The sequence below is a fragment of the Triticum dicoccoides genome, chromosome 6B (genome assembly GCF_002162155.2).
Source record: "Triticum dicoccoides isolate Atlit2015 ecotype Zavitan chromosome 6B, WEW_v2.0, whole genome shotgun sequence".
Classification (NCBI taxonomy): domain Eukaryota; kingdom Viridiplantae; phylum Streptophyta; class Magnoliopsida; order Poales; family Poaceae; genus Triticum; species Triticum dicoccoides.
In genome coordinates this window covers 712,301,288-712,311,845 of record NC_041391.1, presented here as the reverse complement: position 1 = coordinate 712,311,845, position 10,558 = coordinate 712,301,288, and the positions used below count along the sequence as shown (strand labels likewise).

The 10,558-nt window shown below is 45.1% G+C and overlaps 1 long non-coding RNA gene across 1 annotated transcript; it reads left to right on the top strand.

Moving 5' to 3' along the window:
• The first annotated feature begins 1,364 nt into the window (after positions 1–1,364).
• Positions 1,365–2,804, top strand: LOC119320318. Its single transcript, XR_005154911.1, has 2 exons — positions 1,365–1,576; positions 2,448–2,804. It is a non-coding gene; the product is annotated as an uncharacterized LOC119320318 (long non-coding RNA).
• The last annotated feature ends 7,754 nt before the right edge of the window (positions 2,805–10,558 follow it).

Here is a 10,558-nt window from a genome sequence, read left to right as displayed (position 1 = left end):
CACACACTTGCTCCAACCCAACCGTTGTGCTCGACTCTCCCAGCCATCAACAAGGTGGATTGGCCGGAGAGGAGAGGGCCGAAGGCACGTGGGCGCGCAGACCAGTGAATCAAGAATTCGCATTGGATGCTAAAGTCTATTTTAAACCTTGAATTCATACGACTCGTCCGAGTGAATTGCAAGAAACCATCACATTTGGGGCTTATCTTGCAGAAAACAACGTGGTCGCTAATCATTTGCAAAAGCCACCGCGGATTTAGTAAAAATGTTGCAGATTGCACTGAACATGTAATTTGGCGCGGTTGAGGGCGTCACAGAGGTGTCTCGATGCGGTCGAGCAGGCACTCAAATGTGCTCGGCGCGATGCTGAGGGAGTGTGGCGTGGAGTCGAGGGATGCGCCGGTTGCTCCGCCGTCGCTGTCGAAGCCTCTATATATGAGAAGCTTGAGCTAATGGTGCTTGAGAAGACGCGCCCAGTTTAGCAGCGGCCTTTCGAGCCACGTACAAATCCAGAATCGAAGCTCCAATCCGAATGCAACCCCCTTCCGGTGTATATATACATAAGGAAGGAGATGATGGAATGGAGGGGAATTTTTGGTCTATGGGGACATATGCACACTATATGGTTAAAAAAATTAGTAATTCAACAAAAAGTCGGAAGTTCCTAAAAATATTTTTGAAATAAACTTGACCTTCTATTGTACTCGTGAGAAATAAAATCCACAAAAAAAATATCCCTTTGACTTCTTTTTAAAAAAGACAAATTTTTGCCTAAAATAGTGTGAATAGTGACCTATAATAACAAATAAATTATTATTTTTTTGCTGTGAGGTCAACTTTTGTTTTTTTGGTCGAAATTTATATAGTGTCAAAACAAGAGAGGAGGCTGGCGTAGCGCCAAGCATCCAAAGTCTCAAGTCGCCTATCTATCGCGTACAATCCGCGAATGTTGACGTGAGCGTGCGCTCCACGTGCATGTGTGGTGTCCCTTCATTCACATGGCTCTACCATTTAGAAAACAGTGGATGCCATCCCTTATAAGTTGGTCAGCATCCCCTCCCTCAGCCAAGGTGGGACTAAACTTAGCTTCACTTTGGGCATTGTGTGCCACTAGTACTAGACGTGGGCGGGAGCGCATGCATGTGACATGCACACAAACGCCAAACAAAAAAGTAAGAGCAGGCACATGCATGTGCAGCACAACGCATGCAGTATAGTAGGCCCACATAGGGCGTATTTGGTTCCTTGCGTCGCACCTGGCTCACACCCACCGTGCAAAATTCTCACTGTTTGGTAGCCTGCACATCTATCTGGGCCAGGCCTGGCGCATGCAAAAAGAGGCTCCCAGCCAGGCTCAAGGGAAACGCAGGTTTCGGGCGTTTCCGCGAGCCTGCACCCGCCGCTGCACGCGCGCCTGCACCCACGCGAGAAAGGGATAGGTTTCTGCTGCCGTCGCTCTCACCCGACTCGTTCACGCCGCTTTCCTCGCTCCCCTCCCTCTCCTGCGACAATGGTGGATCTCGCAGCCCCGCCGCCTCCGTCGACATCGCCGGCGGGCATCCTCGCCGCTGCGGAGGTAGAACCCTCCTCCTCCCCTCCCTCTCCCTGTCTCCCATCTGTCCCCATCCATCTCTTCTCCCTCCCGTCCCCATCTCTCTGCCGCTCGCGCTGCACTTCTTCTCTGATGCGGATGGATGAAGGGGCGGCCTCCTCTAGTCATGGACGGGAAAGAGGCCTTCTCCGTGGCTAGCACCAATGGATTCTTTTCCCATCGCCTCCCCTCTCCTTTTTAGGTTCAGATCTGTCACCAGAACCTCCTCTTCCCCTATGGATTTGAGATGGCTGGGTAGTTTTTATGTAGGTTCAGATCTGTCATTAGCATGAATGTGTGATATGTCTAGAACACTTTGCTAGCTTATGGATGAAGGAATTAGTAGGTAGACAAAATAGTTATGCAAATGGTGCAGATAGTATGAATAATTTGTGCATATTTTTTTTTTGTTTTGATGATGCAAATGATGTAATTATTATCAGTGCACATACCTGTATTAATTTATAAATTTGTGCTGAATTTATATAGATGGATGACAATCGCATAACCTGAGATACACTGATAGTGCAAGCTGCTGGTTTGGTTGCTATTGTGTGTGCCTATATGGCCACGATAACTACAAGGGCTAGAATTAGAAATTATCATGCTCCAATCCGTTATGTTATGCTTGAGAGAGATGTAGCTAGGTTGTCCAATCTACGTTATATCTATGAAACCAATGATATAAATTGCGACGACCTATTAAGGATGAGCAGGGCCCCATTAAGGATGAGCACATCCTGAACTTTACAATTCTGTCATGGAGCTCCCTGGTTTTACTGAGGATGATCTATTAATTGTCTTGGATTATCTCAATGAGAACGCCAACAGGGCTAGGAGCCACTCATTTGTGCAGATGTCGGAGACTCGTCGCACTCGTTAGGTCATTCACCACCTCTCCAAGCTCAACGGTGGAGTGTTCGTGCCCAAGGATGGAGTGCCCCAGGATGGAGCGCCCAAGGATGGAGTGTGAGCAAATATGTGCTGATTCACACCAAGCTGACCATATATTATTGTATTTGGTCAGAAAAACCATGCCCCTATGTATGTGATGTATGAAATGTAACATGGACCTTATGTTATGTTTCTTTGTTGGACTGTAATATGGACAATACGGATTTTTGGCTATCTAATATATGTGAACTCTAGGATGTACTGAATTGTAATATGATCATATGGATTTGTGGCTCTATGTATGTGAACTTTTAAGATATACTTGCACTGGATACTTGCTTTAATATATGTGGCTCTATATGGATTTGTGCACTCTCTATGATCTTGGTGCATTTTTAAGCTATTTTGTACCATAAACTGTTTATTTGTGTATTAACTATTTATACAAACAACCAATATGTTGCTGAAATTTTGTTTCTCTTACTTAAATCATCTCTGTCATTTTCAAGACATGTGATTATATTTTGACTAAATCTTGTAGACATGCGAACATATTGTTTTATTACTTGAATCAACAAATATATTTGAAATGATCTTCTATTTATTTTACATACAAGTACAAACACACTCAGATCAGATTCCACATCATACAGCCTACCAAACAACATATTGGTGTATGCTGCATCTCTCATACAACCCAGATGCAACAAACCAAACAATATCTGAGCTGAGCCTGCCCTATACCATGCAGCACACCAAACACACATTTCACCTCATGTTTGCATCAGCTCAAGCAGGCCAGCCCCAACCAAGCTCCTTCATGCAATGCATGCTAGATGCACCCAGGCAACCAAACACGCCCATAACCAACCGGTCTTTTCTTGGTGCTCTTCACTGATTGATTGATTAGTCATGTTGTAGTAGAGCAAAAATGAAGGTCCTTTCTTATCGAGAAACAAAAAATTTGGAAATTAGCTGCTTCGGATGGAATGAATTTCCAACCACGGTCCAGAGACAATCTCACTTGATTTTAATTGAAACCGAATATTTGTTCTCTAAATCAAAAAAAATTAGAGCTCCATACAATGGTGCCACTTTCACAATTTTCAGTATTTTCCCAAGGAAGTGTTTTTTAGTAGGGCATTCCCTTTTTCTTTTCTAGAGTTTTGTTCCTTCTTTTCTCATTGGAACCATCTTTTGTTTGGGCACACATATATTCTCAAAAATATTCTGAGAATCCCATAGTAATCAACATCATCATGTCTTTTCTTTCCTTTTCTATACATATATTGGTTTGATTGTTAATAATGTACTTCTGCCATGCAGATGGTGAGCTCAGAGCATCTCCAAGAAAATGAAATAGCAGGTAGTTGTGTTTCATAATTGGACCCAGGATGATGAGACTAGTCATTTGGTATCATCTATAACATTTGCATTTGGTAAAGAATTATTTCTATATAGAGTATGACACGCCATTACATTACATAGACCAAAGAAGAGGAGAAAGGCACTAAACCGGGGCAGTTTTCAGGAATCTGAACGTCTACTACGTCGGACTTTGACAACACGGACCCATCCAAACCCCCGCCCCGCTATCTCCACATTCATGTCGATCAGGCTGGTCACAATGGGCAAGAACATAAGCTAGTAACTTCACACTTCCCTAGACTATGTTACTACCTCCATAGTGGGTAGGAACATCTATGTAGTGTCATGCAACGATGTATTTATTAGGTTATAGACTCATTGTTTTTTGGAGTGTGTGATGTTCCGGTAACTTAGTTAGTTACCACAAGCACCTCTCTCTTCATTAAATACGTGCCACATAAGCAAAGTTGTATTGAAGTGTGTGATGTTACTCCTAAGTTCCTCCCCACTGTGACCAGCCTCAAACCAGACGTGTCCGGATGGACGGCCGCATACTTGCATTCATGTCGGCTGAGGGCGCAGTGACCTAGAAGCGTCCGCCCGCTGCCCGCATTGAAGCAGTGTCGGTCCGTCTTCCCCAGCTACTTTAGTCACCTGGCCGCGTACGCATGCCCCACTCCGCCATCTCACCTCTCCTATACCCAATTCGCATGCCTCCACCACCGGCCGCCGCGATGGGCATGCCCACGGTCTCCGGGCCCCTTGGACGGAATTCCTCATACGTCAAGCCGAAGCCTACCTCCTCTAACGACGAAGAGCATAAGCCGTACCTCCTCGCCGAGGCCCAGGCTACAATAGGTTTGTGTTTGACTTGAGTGGACAGCTAGCTAGCTAGCCACGTTACCAGCTTTTTTATTCTTGTTTTTCTCGGCGGAACCCATGAGTGAGCCGGATCTGGTGTCTTGTCGGTGGGGCATTTTCTTCTCGCCAAACCAAAATGTTCCCTGTGCTTGGCGTCTTCGACATGCATGTGTGCATGATCACGTGGTTCGCTTGGTTGTTTTAGATACATGCAAGCTACACACAAGTTGTTTTAGATACATGCAAGCTACACACCTGGATCGGGGCCAGCCTCAATTTATGTATGAAACCCGAATCGATCGAGTTTTTCCATAGAGTACTCAATTTAGTTTACCATGCCTACGTACGTGTAGGACGAGTAGCTACTAGATCAAAAAAAATGCTTGCTCGTCGATTTCTTCACTTTCCGCTTCCGACACTTGGACGTGCACATCAAGCTAGCTAGAGCTGCCTCGGCATGCACGCACTCGCGCTGCGATGAAACTAGCTAGCTACATAGCTATCATGGCAACAACTTGCTTGATGTCAAAACCCGTGGTTTCTCTTCCCCTAACGATTCGCTTGGTTGGCTCTGTTGCATCCAAGCCGCGGTTTCTCTTCCCCTAACGATTCGCTTGGTTGGCTCTGTTGCATCCAAGTTCATAAATATTTTTTCAAATCAGGGAGGATTTGGAATTTCCAAACCTTTTTTGTAAATCATGAAGTTTTTTAAAATTCAAGATCATTTTACAATTTCTTGAACGCGTTTATATATCTATGAATTTTTTTCTAAATTCACACACATTTATCAAGAGTTTTGCTTCGGTACACTCCCCTTGAAAGTTTGTACGAATCATAAAGTTTCTTAAAAAGGTTATTACCATAAAGCTTCGGTACACTCGCCGGCCTCTCGACTACCACGCAAAGGTGATTATCATATCTTGTTGTCCAGTTCAAAGATCTTGATTGAAGTTATCTTGCGTTTATATTTGCAAAGGTTTAATTATTTGGTTCCATCACATGTATTTCTTTGACGGGGCTCTGTCACATGTAATACAATCGTTTAGCATGGTACATTGAGGTGCAAGCACGTAATCCATTTCAAGATATTTCGTAACAAGAACCCAAGACAAGTAACACTTGCCATAACAGATCCACACCGCCAGAAGGAACAACATCACAAATATGAGTTAAGTAAGTTTTTGTATAAGACCTCTATTCGAGACCTAAGGTTGGGGCTTAAATACAAAAAGGCAAAAACAAAAAAGGAATTCATGTATGGTTTACACCGGCTTGGCTCGGCCTTCGGCCATCGCCGCACCAAGCGTCCAAAGTCCTAAGTCTATGTCGCGAATAATGATGTGGTCGCAGGCGCTACACGTGCATGTGTGCTATCCCTCCTCCATGTGCCACTACCATCTAGAAAACATTGGCCGCAATCTCTTTTATGCTGGTCAAAACCGACTCACCCAGCCGAGGTACATGGACTTTTTTGCAAAGATGCCACGACGGTGAGTGGGCAGAAGTGATCGGTGCTTTTTTATTAGGTAAAGATAATATCTTGAGTTGTGTTTCCCCGCCTTCTTGCATCTCTCCCTTCTCCCCGCATTCACGCCGATCAGAGCAGATGTGTCCGGATGGACGGCCGCATATTTGCATTCATGTCGGCTGAGGGCGCAGTGACCTAGAAGCCTCTGCCGCTACCCGCATAGAAGTAGTGCTTGTCCGCCTACCTCGGCTACTTTAGTCACCTGGCCGCGTACGTATGCCCCACGCCGCCGTCTCTCCTATCCTCTACCCAATTCGCACACCTCCACCACCGGCCGCCACGATGGGCATGTCCACGGTCTTCGGGCCCCTTGGCCGGGATTCCTCGTATTCCAAGCCGAAGTCGGGATACCTCGGACGTCAAGCCTCGAACTTGGAAGAGCATAAGCCATACCTCCTCGCCGATGCCCACGCTACAATGGGTTTGTGTTTGACTTGAGCAGCTAGCTAGCCATGTTACCGAGGAGGCTAGCTTGTGTGCATCAGATGAGGAGCGACCAGTTTTTTTATTCTTCTTTTTTAAGAGGAACCCATGCGTGAGCCGGATCTCGTGTGTTGTCGGTGGGACATTTTCTTCTCGCCAAACCAAAACTTTCCCTGTGCTCGGTGTCCTCGACCTGCATGTGTGCATGATCACGTGGTTCACTTGGTTGTTTTAGATACATGCAAGCTACACACAAGTATGTGTTGGTGCATCGTGTAGTATTTTTCTTCTTCCAATCGATACATAACGCTACCTCAATCACGTACAGGGGTGGGCATCTTTTTGCAAGGCCTATGATCGATTCTTTGTGAAGAAGTTCTCTGGGGCATGAGAAGCCCCGGCTAGAAAGCACGGTGGCCGGGCATCGTGTAGGCATAAGTTTTCCGCCCAAAATCAACGAAAAAGCCCCAAAAAATCCTAGCAACTACCAGGGCCGCGGCACCAACGTGAGTGCTTCGAGGAGCAGATCAGGCACCGAGGTGTGGGTGGTGGCCGGAACGCCGGACGCATCCCACATGAATTGATATAGACACGGCAGATCAAAAGGGTAAATCACTCCGATCTTTTTCTTCTCTCTCATCAACACATAGATATCAGCAATTTCTTCAACCTCATGAACACATAGACATTGACGAGAAACTACAAACAGAGGAATCCCATATGAATCAGTCCTCAGGCGCCAAAGTATGTGCTCGTGCGTCGTGTAGCATTTTTCTTCTTCCAATCGATACATAACGCTAGCTAGCTAGCTAGGCTGGTCGGACAAACAAACCTCAATCATGCCCAGGGTAAAAAAATATGGACACGCAAATTCAGAGAAGGAATTAATTATAGAAGAGAAGGATTCAGATACTTCAGAGATGGCGCACTGCTATTGGCTAGTAGTTCACCGATACCCACCGGAACCGGTAGATTTACATATTTGAATTTTGGAGTGATTGTGATGTGCAAAATCAAGGGTGTGGTCGCCAGACATGTGTGCGGTACAGTATCGGTTTCCATGAAGATGAAGGATGTTGCCACCGTCTGCTTGGACCGGGGCCAACCTTAATTTATGTATGAATGAATTAACCTGGATTGATCCAGTTTTTCAATAAAGTACTAGTAATCAATTTAATTTACCATGCCTACGTACGTGTAGGGCGGGTAGCTAATAGATAAAAAAATTGCTTGCTTGCGGATTCCTTCTCTTTCCGCTTCGGACACTTGGACGTGCACACCAAGCTAGCTAGAGCTGCCTGGACATGCATGCACTCACGCTGCGATGAAGCCACGTAGCTACGTAGCTACCATCGCAACAGCTTGCTTGATGTCAAACGCCTTTGTTTCTCTTCCCCTAATGATCGCTTTGTTGGCTCTGCGTCATCCCTTCGCCGCCCAAACCCTAGCCCGCCACTTACTCACGTGCACATTAATAACCTGCATCATTCTCTCTTTTACATCATCCAATTTTTTACATCTTTGAACGCAGAAAATATAGTCGCTAACCCTTATAAATAAATATGATTATTTGCTCTCATGCAATGTTCGACATCGCTCGCATCCTCTATCACACCGGTTCTCGTCTCCATAAATGACGATGTATTAACTACCCAATGAACCACCCGCAAAAAAAGAAAAAAAACTACCCAATGAACCATTTGAATGTTTGCTTCGTGTGACGATATATTTCAAACTTGACCGATAGTGCACTTCTTTGAGACAAAGTAAAAATATCATCTGTAGCCCCTGTGAATACATTTATTTGCTTGCCTATCGTGTCTATATTTCATCGCTTTTCCCAATTAAGGCACCACTTGCTTGGTTCTATATGTACGTGCATTTTCGGCCTCCTAGCTAGACAGGTATGACCGTTGCCACTAGCTAGACATGTAATACGTGCATAACCGACCTCGATGCTTGCTACATGCTTCTCAAACTAACTACTCCCTCCGTTTCTAAATATTTGTCTTTCTAGACATTCAAATGGACTACAACATACGGATGTACGTAGACATATTTTAGAATATAGATTCACTCATTTTACTTTGTATGTAGTCACTTGATGAAATCTTTAGAAAGACAAATATTTAGGAACGGAGGGAGTACTAATAATCGATCTAGTTGTGTACGATACTCTAGTAATTAAGCATCTCTAGCTAAATTTCTTGCTCAACTAGTGATGAATAGGCAAGGTGGCAATTCTTGCCAAATCTTTTTTTAGGATTGGACTCCCAAAACCTTTTTTTTCTTGGGGGACGATCGGACTTATCCTCTTCCGACTACCACGAGTTCAGGCAGTCGTTGTTCGGCGATGCTAGACCAACAACTCCGAGGGAATTTCTCATGTCATTTATTAGTGAATGCAACTGGCTCAAAAAAATTGCCTCAAGAACCTAACAACATCTTCATCAGCCCTCCGCACGTGGCCACAATCCCTTCCCGATTTGTCGACGCTCACCGGACACTACACCCTCGTCGGCCTCTTGGCTACCACGCAAAGGTCATTATCATATCATTCTTGCTGTCTAGTTCAAAGAACTCGGTCGAGGTTGTCTTGCGTTTATATTTGCAAAGGTTTAATTATTTGTTTCTATCACATGTATTTTTTTGGCGGGGCTCTGTCACATGTAATACAATCGTTTAGCATGGTATATTGAGGCACAATCACGTAATCCATTTCAAGATATTTCATGAATTTGGATACTTCTGAATTTTATTTATTTATTTGTGTCATTTCTCACTTTTTTCAAAAACTAGATGATAATGTTGCCTTGCATTTCGAAGATGGGTTGTAGTATCACAAAGCACTGAATTTGATCGCACTATTGCATTATCTTTGTTAATTGAATAACAGATTATTTAATGCAGAACGCTATGTGTCGATCGGGTGATAATCTGAGAATATTGATTGTCTAGGCAGCTGTTAGATGGATTGCGGGACAGTTGAGCTCGGGTTGTGCAGCCTGTGCACCGGCCTTTGCAACAAGGCTCGGGTTGTGCTTGGCACTTTGCAACACAAGTACCATTGCACTCCCCGCCGAACCATTTTTTTCCTTTGGCCCTAGGCGTCGACCGTCGGATCATCGCAACAAGAGCCATGTTGCAGTCATCCATTGCAACATGGACCATGGTGCGGTCACCTCCGGCTTGCGTGACACGATCTTTTTCAGGTACCCTTCCTCTCATCATGGCTACAGTTGTCTTGACCCCAACTCGTGTTGCGTCCTGACATCCCAACGCGTTGTATTTGATAAAACAAAATTACTCTTGGCTAGCACTAATCCTACTACTTCAGATGCTTCTTCCCTTGAGTTTCTCCTAGACCCTGCTCTATCTCAGCCCATCATGCATGTGTCTCCTCCGGCCCAACCCATGTCGCATGCTCTCCGGTAGCCACGAGTGCAACCACATCCCCGGCTGTACGTACCCAACTCTCCCCTCCACGTTTCCTCATCTGCACTACACTCAACTATGCTGGTGCACTGGCTCGTGGTGCTGCATTCCACGCATGAGTCTACTGACTCGTCCATAACTTCCTTGCCTCGGCCTTCGTCGCCGCGTGCATCATGTGCCGCCATTATTTGCACTTCTTCCTGCACCACCGCAACTGTAAACACACACCAGGCTCATGCGTGGTAAAGACGGTATTCACAAACCTGTCGATCGCTTAAATCTCACTGCCATCCATGAGTCCATCTCTCCCATACCAATAACATACATTCGGGCTCTCCATGATCCACATTGGGGCTCTCCAATAACATACCTTTTCTCTTCCCGCCCACCTCATCCACATGTTTCTTCTATCCCAAAAGCAGCGCCATCTCTCTCTCTCTCTCTCTCTCTCTCTCTCT